Source organism: Muntiacus reevesi, chromosome 14 (genome assembly GCF_963930625.1).
Source record: "Muntiacus reevesi chromosome 14, mMunRee1.1, whole genome shotgun sequence".
Taxonomy (NCBI): Eukaryota; Metazoa; Chordata; class Mammalia; order Artiodactyla; family Cervidae; genus Muntiacus; species Muntiacus reevesi.
Genome location: NC_089262.1, coordinates 2,475,400 through 2,487,209, shown reverse-complemented (window position 1 = coordinate 2,487,209; position 11,810 = coordinate 2,475,400).

The window sequence follows — 11,810 nt, the reverse complement described above, 5'->3', positions numbered from 1 at the left end:
AGCCTGATGGAATGTTTGCCCAGAGAAACCCCGGGTGTCAAGATTGAGCCACAGGATGAGTCACCTTCTCCTCAGCCTTGGTGCAGCCGTGTGAGCCCATCACACCACAGCCATCCCAGCCTGGGGAAGGTGGAGGAAGCCAGGACGGCCTTGTCCTGACCCCCGAGTGGCCCAGAAACGCCACTCTCCACGCTCTGGCTGTATCTGCATCACCTCTCTGGTCCTGGAGTGATTTAGGTTCCTGAACGCACCTGGGGAGTGAGTGGGACGGGCCCATCAGAAGTGGTGCCTGGGGTCCTGGGGGAGCTGGTACTAAGAAGGCCTGTGGACTTGCCCCCAGGGACCCCAGGGACCCCCGGCAAGGTGCCTGTAGGCCTTGCCAAGGGCCAGGCACAGAATCCTAATGGAGTCCGGCAACCACTCCTTCCCTTCTTTCTCCTCAGTACCGGGGAGCCCCCAAACTTGCACGTGGAAAACTTGGAAGCAATGTACACACACACAGAAAAGAAGAAATCTGTGTCCGATCATCAAGGGGGGAGCAGAGAAAGATCTAGAACCTCCTGGCTCAGCGTCTTGCCACTGGCCCTCTACTCATTTTTAACATCAAGTGGTGAAGTAGAGCCCAGGAAGGCCCGGGGTGCATGAGGCAGGAGAGTGGCCCTCTGCCCAAAACCTCCTTGGGGCTGACTTGACCAAGTGCTAATGGATCCAGAACTTGCCCCAAGAGGCCAGCCCAGCTCAGCAGCTGAGCTCTTCCAACGTCCAGGCCATCCACAGGATGACCCTGGTCCTGCACCAGAGGCTGGGCTTGGGGGGTGTGGGCGGTGGGGCTCCAGCTGTCCCGCCCTCGGAAACCACAGCTCCCAGCCTGGCTGCTCTGGGCCGAGAACGGGGAGAGACCCGCTTCGCAGAACTTCAGCCACCGTCGCTGCCTCCCCTGGGGTGGCTCAGGCAGGCCGGATGCCTGTTACAGGAGCCCCAGGGACTGGGCCTTCCCCCAGCCAGTGGCGACGAGTCTGCCCTGAGCCAGAGACAGAGCCTGGGAGCCCTGCAAAGCCGGGCCTAGGGGTCGCTGCGAGGTCGCATCGGCGCTCTCGCAGGCTGGGTCCTGGAGCCCTGCGCTCAGTAAGGGCCCCACTCCCTCAGGGACCCGAGGCGGTTAGCTTCCATCACCCCGCAGAGCTCCCTTTGGCTGGAAAGCCCGGACTCTTGGCGCCCCTCACGGCTAGGACGTGAGCCTCGGGAGGCACCCACGCGTGTGCAGGGCCCGCGTGTGCATATGCGGCTTGGAGGGAGGTGACTCTGGTGGGCGGGGGAGAAAGGTTCCCAGGCGCCTACCGGGAGGGGGCGGGCCTGTGTGATGGGTGAACAATGCGCGTTTGAACCAACTAGGCGGAAAGTTCATTTGCTCCGTTTCATTGGGGGGCGCGGTGAGGAGGGGGGTAGGAGCGCATTTTCTAAGAGGAGGGAATTCCTATCACCCACCTGAAGCACATCCTGGGCTCGCTCTTTCCCCAGACCCCCGTGAAAGTTCCTACAGTTCCCTTCCCTGCCCTTGCCCCCCGCACCCTCTGTTTACATAAGAATGAGATTAAGTCAACCAAACGGCATCTCATTTACAATTTTATTCCCTCGGAAATAAACCTCCAGCCTTGCGGATCCAGGCCTCTGAGCTACCAGGGACCCAGGCCAATCCCCGAGCCCTCACGGACCTGCCTTTGTCGCCAAGGCCGGGGCCACTTAGACCGACTCGGGCGCAGCGGGCGGCGCCTCGGCCTCATCCGCCTGCCTTTCCAAACGGCCCGTATTTGATTTGCAGATACCAGGGCTGCCTCGCGGGGCCGCAGCTCAGATCGGAGGCCGGCACCCCGCCCCAAAGCTTGGACCCTGATGGATGAAACCCTGGTCAACACTTAGGACCTTTCTCAGCAGGATCCAGCCGGAAAGCCACCCCCGCTCAGCGACAGCGAGGCGAGTGTCACAGTTCCCGGGCAGCTGAGACCCTCTCAGGAGCGTCCAGCTCTCATCCTGGAGCCCAAGGGTTCCAACCCGGAGCCAGCCCGGTTGGTCGGGCTACGGTGACTCCGCTGTCCTCTCGACCTGGACCCCTCGGGGCCGCGCCTGCGCGTTCCGGCGACTCCAAGCCCAGACCCACGCGGAGCCCGACCGAAGGTTAGCCCTGGTGCCTCCCGGCCTAGAGGAGCACCCTGCAAACGTCCTGAGAGCGCGGGACGGCGGAGCTCCCGCGGCGAGACGTGCGCGCCTACCTCGGCACGACAAGCCCAGTGGGGCCGGCGGAGGAGATTCCAGAAAAAGCCGGGGAGAAAGATCGCCTTGCAGCAAGGGCCGTGGGACGGCCAGATGCTCGGGGCCAAGCCCCGCATGAACGTAGGGCGCGTGTCTGGATGGAGGGGGACGTGCGCCCCGGGCGCCGCGAGCCTCCTGAGCCGGCCTCCGTTTCCCCGGGTGGAGACACGGACCACAGGGGCCCGGCCTGGAGTGTCGGAGGAAGCGAATTACATGCGTGTGCGCACATGTCAATATTTTATAAACCTCCCCTTAATTAACCAGATCATTTCCATTATGCCTCCAACCCCATCCACCGCACCGGTGTGAGGGTTTGCAGGGTTTATAATTTGATGCCACCAGACGGTTGCTTGGGGGCAGAGGTGTGATCGCCCGCGCCAGCTGCCCTTGTATTTATTTGTTTTTCTCCCGTGTTCCTGTAGGGCGCCATTATGCAGTTTTTAATTAGTTTGTGTTTGTAGTTCACCCGTCCCAAATCAATGCCATCCCGGAGCACGGCGATGTAAATTCTCGCAGTACAGGTGTAGCTGCCTGCTCGGGAACGGGGAAGCGCGTGTCTGACAAATGAAAGCTGGGCGGACTGTCAGCTCTCGGCAGCCAAGAGGCGCAGATCAAAGCCACCGGGGACGCCTGAGCCCCCGGAGCGCCTCAATGGCGGCGGCTCCTGATGCTGTTAGCGGGAGAGTCGGGTGCAGCTCGGCGTGGGGGACGAAGTGACTTTTCCTTTTGCTGGAATCCTGGGCTCCCTGGGCCAGCGCCGGCCTCCCGCGCGCCCTGGCCGTGGGGCCTGGTGGGCGCCCCGGATGCCCAGCTGTGGGCGCGCGTGCACGGACCCAGCGCTGGAGAAAGGTCATTGCCCCTTCCCGCGGGGTTCCGCAGCCCTTTCATAGAACCAACCACCAACAGCCCGGACTCTGGGAATCCCCAGAGGAGAGAACCCCCACCCCCACCCCCAGCTCCTGCCCGTTTCTCTTCTTGAAATGACCTCTGTGCAAAGAGTGTAAATTATTCTTCCCAGCCACCAGGGAATTCTTTCCAAGATTTTTTTTTTTTTTTTTTTGGATCGGGAATAAGAGATTGTTCATCTTTAACTAGACCACATAGAAATTATGATTCAACAGCAGTGTGTATTTAATTAGAGTAATCTCACTTGAATTTAATTACCTAATGAATTATTTGTTTAAAAGGTAGAACGTCTTGTTTGCCAAGTGCCGTGCAGACCTCTGATAAGAACTTGTGTTATAGGGACACTACAGTATAAAGCAGCCGTGTAGGGAGGTTTGCGTTTTAACTCTTTGCGCGTGTAATGGTTTCTCAGACCATATACTGTGATCATCTCCAGAAGGCTGAGGGGAGGGCAGAGGCTCCTGTTAGCCAAGCAAAGGCTTAGTTCTGTTGTGCAGGCAGGGCCCCTTCGAAATTAATATCCTGCAACCCCTTTCCACACATACGTCTATTTTTAAATGTATTTCATTTTCTGATAGTCTCTGTGTGTGTGTGCGCGCCAGATGACAGCTGCCTGTTATGACTCATTTTATGATTCATATTTGCAATGAAGTGGTGTGTCTCCTTCAAGAAAACTCCAGCCCAGCTGTTCTGAGCGTCTGAGCCTCCATCCTAGTGGCACGAAGGCTTTCTGGGGTAATCAGATGTTAGAGGAGGGGAAGATACAGACTGTGACCTTAACCCCTAATTCCTAAATAATGGAAGGATTTCATCCCCTCTCCTTTTGCAAGAGCAGATCACTCCAAGCCGTGCTACCCTTTCTGATGGGCTCTGAAGGGGATGTGTCTCCAGCTGAACATGTATGAAATCCACCTGGTTGAATTCCACTGTTATTTTCATTCATGGCTCATTAACCAAATATTTAACTGCAGATTTGGGCACTATTATTACATAAATGTTAAGTATTAATAGTATAGTGTTCAACTAAGTAGGAATAGGCTTAGAGAAAAATAAAAATCTTTGATAAGAATTATTAACTTTTTTTAGAGTCTGTTTTTTATCATAGCTGTGCATTTTAAAACTGATGATTTTACAACTGATAGTGGTTATTAATAAATTATAAACTTAATCATGTTAAGTTATGGTTACAATAGCATCTTTCTTCCTAAGAAATAGATCTACATGAATACATATTTTAAACTTAGTTATAAATTTACTTCACATCTTCTTCCAAGTAACAACTGACAATAACAACCAGAAAGGACATGAGATAATAGCTTAGGGATGGTAATACATTCCTGAGATCTGAGCAAATCCAAAGACGATTTGCTAGTAAAACCCTCAAAGAAAATGGTTTGTGAGCGATGGAAGAAGGAAAATACTAAATAGCATATTTATGTTGGGCTCTTTCCAAAATGTTTGAAATTTAGACCAAAGAGTATTCCATTTCCCATGAGTCCCCCTCAGCCCTCAATCACTTATATTATTAAAGATAAAACCTACCTACTAGAAACACCTTTGTAAAATCCCAATTGATAAATATAGGTCCATACAACAGTCTGGGTAGAAAGTTTCATCTTCCATGCATGTGTGGACCAGAAATAACTGGCTGATAGGGTAAAAATCTATTCATTTAAGAGGCATTCATTCAACAAAAATACCCCACAGAGAATTCTTTGGGAGTTCAGGAGACAGTTTCTGGAAAGTTCTGAAGATATGCAAAGACCAGCAGCATTTTCCAGGACCATTCTCATAGAAGAGCAAAACCAGGGGTATGAATGCTCGAAGGGTTTCCCAGGCAAGATTACTGGACTGGATTGCCATTTCCTCCTCCAGGGGGACCTTCCTAACCTAAGGATGGAACCCACATCTCTGAGTCTCCTTCATTGCAGGCTTATTCTTTACCACTGATCCACCAGGGAAGCACAAACAGTCTGAGGGGGGAACCTTAACAAGCCCCAGACCAGGGGGACCCTTGCCTGCCCTTGCGAGGACATCCCTTGACCAGGGATTCTCCGGAGTTCGGGGTGCCTGTCCGTCTGCCTGCCGCCTCCCCCTCCTCATCACCCCTGGCAAGAAAAACCACACAGAGAGGCCCCAGGCCCGAGTTGACGCCATCCTTGAGGGTGTTGAGTGAGTGTGGACGCAAGGTGGGAATGGGGTGCTGAGAGACGGAAGAAGCACAGGAGGGGAGGTTTTCTGTTCCCAGACACTCGTGCAGAGGATGCCCCGTGACCGAGGAGGAGGCCGCCGTGGGCAGGGCCCCAGGTCAGGAAGGTCCCCTTCTCTGACTCCTGCATGCCTGCGTTCCCCGAGCCCCTGCGCTCAGAGTCCCTCCTAATGCTCCCCGCTGAGGAAGGCTCCCGGGACCCGGACGGGACCGTCCATGCCACGGTCTGCAGGCGCCCGCCCTCTGCCCTCCAATCCAAAAGCACATGGCCTGTGGGCCGCCCTCTTAGCACTAAACTGAGTGACTGGCAGGCTAATCCTAGCCCCTGATTCAACCTGGGATGGCCGTCAGTGGTCAGAGCGGGGTGGGCTTCACCTCTTGCATGGGGAATATTGCTGTGTTTGTGCAGGGACACGAAGCTTGTCGGAGAGACCCACGCTCCGGATGGAGGGCTGTGGGGGCGGGCCGGTGCTCCCCAACTCCTCTTTGGAGAAAGGGAGGACTAACACCCTCTTGGCCAGGGACCACTGCCTCTCAGATGCAGCTGATGGCAGAAGCAAGTTTGGAAGAGACCTTCCGAATCCTGCTACCTGTCTTGAGCTGCCCTGGCCACAACAAGACCCTGTAGCCTGTGGTTTCAACAAGGGAAGTGTATCTTCTCACAGTTCTGCAGGCTGGAAGTCCAAGGTCAAGGTGTCAGCGGGTTTAATCTCTCTCCCCCTGGCTTGCAGATGGTCCTGCTGGTCCTCTGCAAGTCCAGGTTTCTCTTTTTTAGGATTACTGGTCAGATTGGATGAGGCCCCACCCTAAAGAACCCATTTTAAAAGATGAGTGAATGATACTCACTCATTTTTGCGACCCCATGGACTGTAGCCCTGCAGGCTCCTCTGTCCATGGGATTCTCCAGGCAAGAATACTGGAGTGGGTTGCCATTTCCTTCTCCATCATTTTAAAAGAATCACATCTGTAAAGGCCCATCTGCAAGTACTGTCACCTTCCGAGGTGTTAGGGGGTTAGGCCTTTTGTGGGAACACAGTTCAGCTCAGAACACCACCCACGGCCACCCGGCCCCCTCCCACCCCAAACAGCATCAGGGTGCATTAGTTGAAGCCCTGATCACTTCTGACACAATAATGCATCCTTTAGTTTGGAGGCAGAAAAATCTTAGAAGAAGCTCCAGAGTTGCTCCCGCCTCGATTTTGTAGAGAACAAGAACATCTTCATTAAAACCAAAACAAAAATATGTAATGTTCAGTAGGGTATCATATGTATTATATTCCCTACATGAACTCTTCCCAGTGTTGCCTATTATCAGAGGTTAACATTGGCCACTCTGTCCATCTCAACTATAAGGGGACTTTCACATAACAGGGTTAAACTCTCTAGACAAGAAGAGCCTTAGTTTTGAAGCAAGCATGTCTGAGAAAGTGAATTTTATGCTAAGCCTGTAGCGACGTCTGCCTTGTCTCCATCCCTCCGAAGCTATCCAGTGGCTCTAGGAGGCTCCACGCTGTAGATGCAGCCCCTCCGCCTCCCTGTGAATTTTCTCGGGAAAATTTCAAAGGTATCGGTTAAGCCCTGTTTCCCAGATTTCAGTAAAGAAGCAAAGACTGTGCAGTACTTAAGCCTCTGGCTCGAATCTGCTGGGGCCCTAAGGTTGAGGGTTAGGGCGTAGACATAAGTCTGTGGTGGGGAAGGAATTGCCAGAAAAATGGAAAACAGAGCCCCATGCCATCTTTTATCAGCAGCCGCACCTCTCTGCCAGCAGATGCATCATCAGCAAGGCGGCGGGGTGTTGGGAGAGCTCCGGCGATCATTTTCCAGGCTGAGGACTGTGTGACATTATCTCTAGGGTTGAGCTAAGTGGTGTGTCTAAGGTCACTTAGCCAGTGTGTAATAAATCCAGGATTAGAACCTTGGCATGCAGTTCAACAGTGTGACAGGACAGACGGACTCGCTGATCTCTGGATGCGACCTCCTTCCCACCCTCTCCTCCCAAACCCCGAGGGAGCCCCTGCGCCTGGGTCCACTGATCCTGTCTCAAGACCACCAGCAGGCACCTTGGGGAGCTCCTGGCTCCTTCCTCCCTCCATCCCTGCCCTCCTAGGATTTTACCCCTTTTTTTCACTTATTCTCCTAACAGGCACTTGTGGAGGAACCTCTTTAAGAAACGGACAGCATCATGTGCTGCGAGGGATGCTAAGATAAAGGAGACAGCTGTCCTGATCACCTAAGTGTCTTAGGTGAGTTTGACAGTTGGTGGAACGCATACAAACGCCGCTTATTCCGCAAGGCAGGAAGAAGTGCCAAGAGGGATCTCCTAGTTCTTTGCCAGCAGGATCTCAGCTCCGAATCCCTTTACGTCTGGCTCTGTGGTGCTGAACCCTGCAAGCCCCGTGTCTGCACTGCTAGTTTCTTTCCATTAGACTCTGCCTCCAGGGGATGCTTGGCGGTGTGGCGGTGTGGTGTGTGTGTGTGTGGGGGGGGGGGGGGTTGGATCCTCCAGGATGGAAGGAGCCTGTCCCAGATCACTTCCTGTGACTCTCGTCACCCTCCTGGGCGCTCTTCACCCTGATGGCAGTGATTCCTTCCTGTAGCATCAGCTGGGTCCAGTGTTCGGGTTTCTAGCCTCACAGAACCAGGCAGTCGCGTCTCCTTGAGACCCGGAGCTGATGACCAGCGTCTCCGATCCAGAGGTCCGGGGTCCAGCCTGTGGGGCTTTTTCAACTTCACTGTTTTACCCTCTTTGTCCTATTTTCTAGTTTCCACATCTGCCTCTGAGGAGCCCTCCTGTTTTCTTTTCACCTTTTCCGTTAACTAGTTGGAAAAGCCTTTGTACTGTGTTTGCTAGGGTGGCTATAACAAAGGGTCCAGACGGGGAGGCTTATATGACAAAAACTGGTTCTCCCCCAGTCCAGAGAGTGAAAGCCAAGGTCAAGGCATGCCAGGGCTGGCTCCTGCTGAGCTTGTGAGGGAGAGTCGCCCCAGGCCTCTATCCTACCCTCGGGAGGCTCCGGGTCATCTCTGGGGTCCCTAGGCTTGAGGCCAGCCTGTTTGCCACCTTCATCTTCACATGGTTTTCACTCTGTGTGCTTTTCTGTGTCCGGATCCCTCCTTTCCACAAGGACACCGGTCATGCTGGATTAGGGCTCAGACATACTCAGCTGTGACCTCATTTCACCTCATTACAGCTGCAAGGACTCTGTTTCCAAATCAGGTCGCATCCTGAGGTGATGAGGGTTAGGAATTCAGCATGGGAACCTGGACGCCAAGTCAGGGAGAACAATCCAGCTGGCTGCTGCTGCTGTTCCGTCGCCAAGTCGTGTCTGCGTCTTTTGCGACCCCATGGACTATAACCCACAGGGCTCCTCTGTCCGTGAGATTGTCCAGGCAAGAATGCTAGAAGGTGTTGCCGTTTCCTTCTCCAGGGGATCTTCCCCATCCAGAGCTGGAACCCACATTTCCTGCATTGCAGGCGAAGGACTCTTTATGGCTGAGCCACCAGGGAAGCCCCAGTTCAACTCATACCAATATCTAATTGAGAATTTGTCATGTTGACTTTCCTCTACCCAAAGAACTAGGTAATTTCTGCTCCCGCAGTAGGCCTGGGCTGATGCCAGGGACCCAGACATAGGAGTCAAAGGAAGAAGTTATTGACTCTGTCAGTGAGGAAAGGATGCAGAGACCTACCACTTGAACCAGAACAGAAAGGTGACCTGGTTTCAGATGGGTATAGCATATTTTAGCAGAGGGTGCTCCCAAGTGCCCGGAAGTCTCAGAAAGCTGCGAGCACATCAGCCAGGCTGCAGTGGACATCATCAGGGACACAGTGGAAAGTGGGGCTGCAGCAGAGTGGGTTTCAGAAGCACAGGATGAGTCTGGACTGTGTTCTGGGACGTGAGAAGCTGTGACAAACCTAGGCAGTGTATTGAGAAACAAAGACAGCACTCTGCCTACAAAGGTACAGATCGTCGAAGCTATGGTTTTCCCAGAGTCATGTATGGATGTGAGAGTTGGACCATAAAGAAGCCTGAGCACCTAGGAATTGATGCTTCTGAACTGTGGTGTTGGAAAAGACTCTTGAGAGTCCCTTGGACAGTAAGGAGATCCAACCAGTCCATCCTAAAGGAAATCCACCATGAATATTCATTGGGAGGACTGATGCTGAAGCTGAGGCTCCAATCAATCGTTTGGCCACTTGATGCGAAGAACTGACTCATTGGAAAAGACCCTGATGCTGGGAAAGATTGAAGGTGGAAGGAGAAGGGGATGACAGAGGCTTAGATGGTTGGATGGCATCACCGATGCAATGAATGTGAGTTTGAGAAAGCTCCCGGAGTTGGTGATGGACAGGGAGGCCTGGCGGGCTGCAGTGCATGGGGTCGCAAAGAGTTGGACACGACTGAGTGACTGAACGACAACTGCCGGGCCCTGAGGAGGTACGGCAGGCATCCGAGGGGAAGAAGGAGGCCCTTAAAAGTGTCAGAAGAGAACCAAGAGCCTAGGTAGGCCAGAGCTGTAGAGCTGAGAGCATCTCAGCCAAGGTGGCCGCCATACTGGTACCCCGGGAGCAAAGCGCCTGAGTGCTCCTGAGGGGAGGTAGGGAGACGGTCCACCTCCCACTGCCCCATGGTCTGTGAGGAGTCCACTCGGTAAGGTGACGGGGGATGACTGGCCCCCTTCCTACTCATGCCTCCAGGCAGAACAGCTCTGCTCCTTTGTTCTACATCTTAGATTTCCAGGGAAGATTTTGTTTGAACAAAGGGTTTTTTGCCTTAATACGAACATCAGGAATCACTGAAGTGCGTGATTGTCAGATTTCGGATTCTATTATCGTCAAGAGATCTGAAGATGCTTAAATCTCCAATTGGTTGTGGAACCTGGCGTAGCCAGCAAGGAGCAAGACTCCTTGCTCTGGCTGGATTCCGTAGGTTTTCTCTGCATATCCAGAATGTGCAATCTTATCTTTTATGACAGGGTATTGAAGAATTTGATTGATTTCTCATGATGTATGAAATGTTAAGTTAAAACAGAAATCTGGAGTGACACAAATTTAAGGGGAAAATATGCTGTCCAATAAAGGCAATTACCATTATTGTCATTATTAATGATATTATTGGTATTTCCTCACCGACAGATGAGAACAACTGAATTGCAAGCCTTCCCTTGGCATGAAAACGTTCAGGCCATTACCCAAAGACTGAGTTAATAGTTTCATCATGAGGGCAGATAAATAGAGGGGTCATAAAGTGGGATAACGATCCTTCCATGTGTGTTGTGTCAGAAAACTCCTGATTGACACGAGGTGGAGTCCCTCCGGATCACAGGAAAAGAGCGATGTTATCTAGATGGTCTCCTTTCCGACTCCACAATGCACGTGTACTATATGCAGAATGTATCGTTGATTAACATCTGCATGGAACACACTCAGTGTCAATTAGTCCATCTTATCACTGCCCCTTGATGTCTTCACTAGGGGATAAACCCTCCAGGCTTGCAGGAGTTAACTGGGTTTCATCTGGACAGAGGAAGCCAGCAGAAAAGCTACTGTTGCAGTGTTGTTAACAGTTGGGTAGTTTACAAGCTCATCAAGCCTGTTGTCAATTTCCAGGGCTGCTCATGCCTAACTTCATTATATCACAATGTAACCAGGTTATGTAAGAAGTTAAATAAAAGAAGCTCCATTGAAACCCTGGCGTGAACACTCATCCTCACAGGAAGATTTACTCTTATCAGAAGAGATGTGATTTTGTAGAACAGTGTGTGTGTGTGTTAAGTCCCCCTGTCCACGCATGGAGATCTGTATCCTCGCGTAAGGATGAAAGCTTCTGCTTCTCAAGTCTCATTCTGGGCTATGTTGGAGCACTGTGAGACCACAGTGGATTTACTTCAAGAATTTGATGGTTGCTGACTTTCTGCAAATTCTTCCCTGCCCCTTGAATTCATCATCAAGCCAAGCCATCCAAGGAGAAACCACCTCTCTAAGCCTTACTACCAACCACCTGAAATATAAACCTGTGAGTTTCCCAGAACTTAGCTAAAATAGATATTGACTTTCTTGCCCAGAAGAATCATCCTTTACTTGTCACCTCCCCCACCCGTTAGTCTGTCTACATACAAACGTGTTCCCTCCTCTGATAACTCACTCTCCTTTTTCCCGTGGCTGCCTGAATCCATGTACTGACTTCCATCTCCAAAGTCTTTCAGAACCAGCCACATCCCGCTGCAGTTCCAGCCTATAGCTTGCCCCAAGGGCCCCGTGAGAGACCATCATTCCGTGGTGCGTGGGGTGATTTCAGCGGCAGTGACCTTCATTTTACTCCCCTGCTGAAGCCTCCTCGGTCCCCTCTTGACCACAGAGTAGCGGGGCTCACCTCCTTAGCTCACT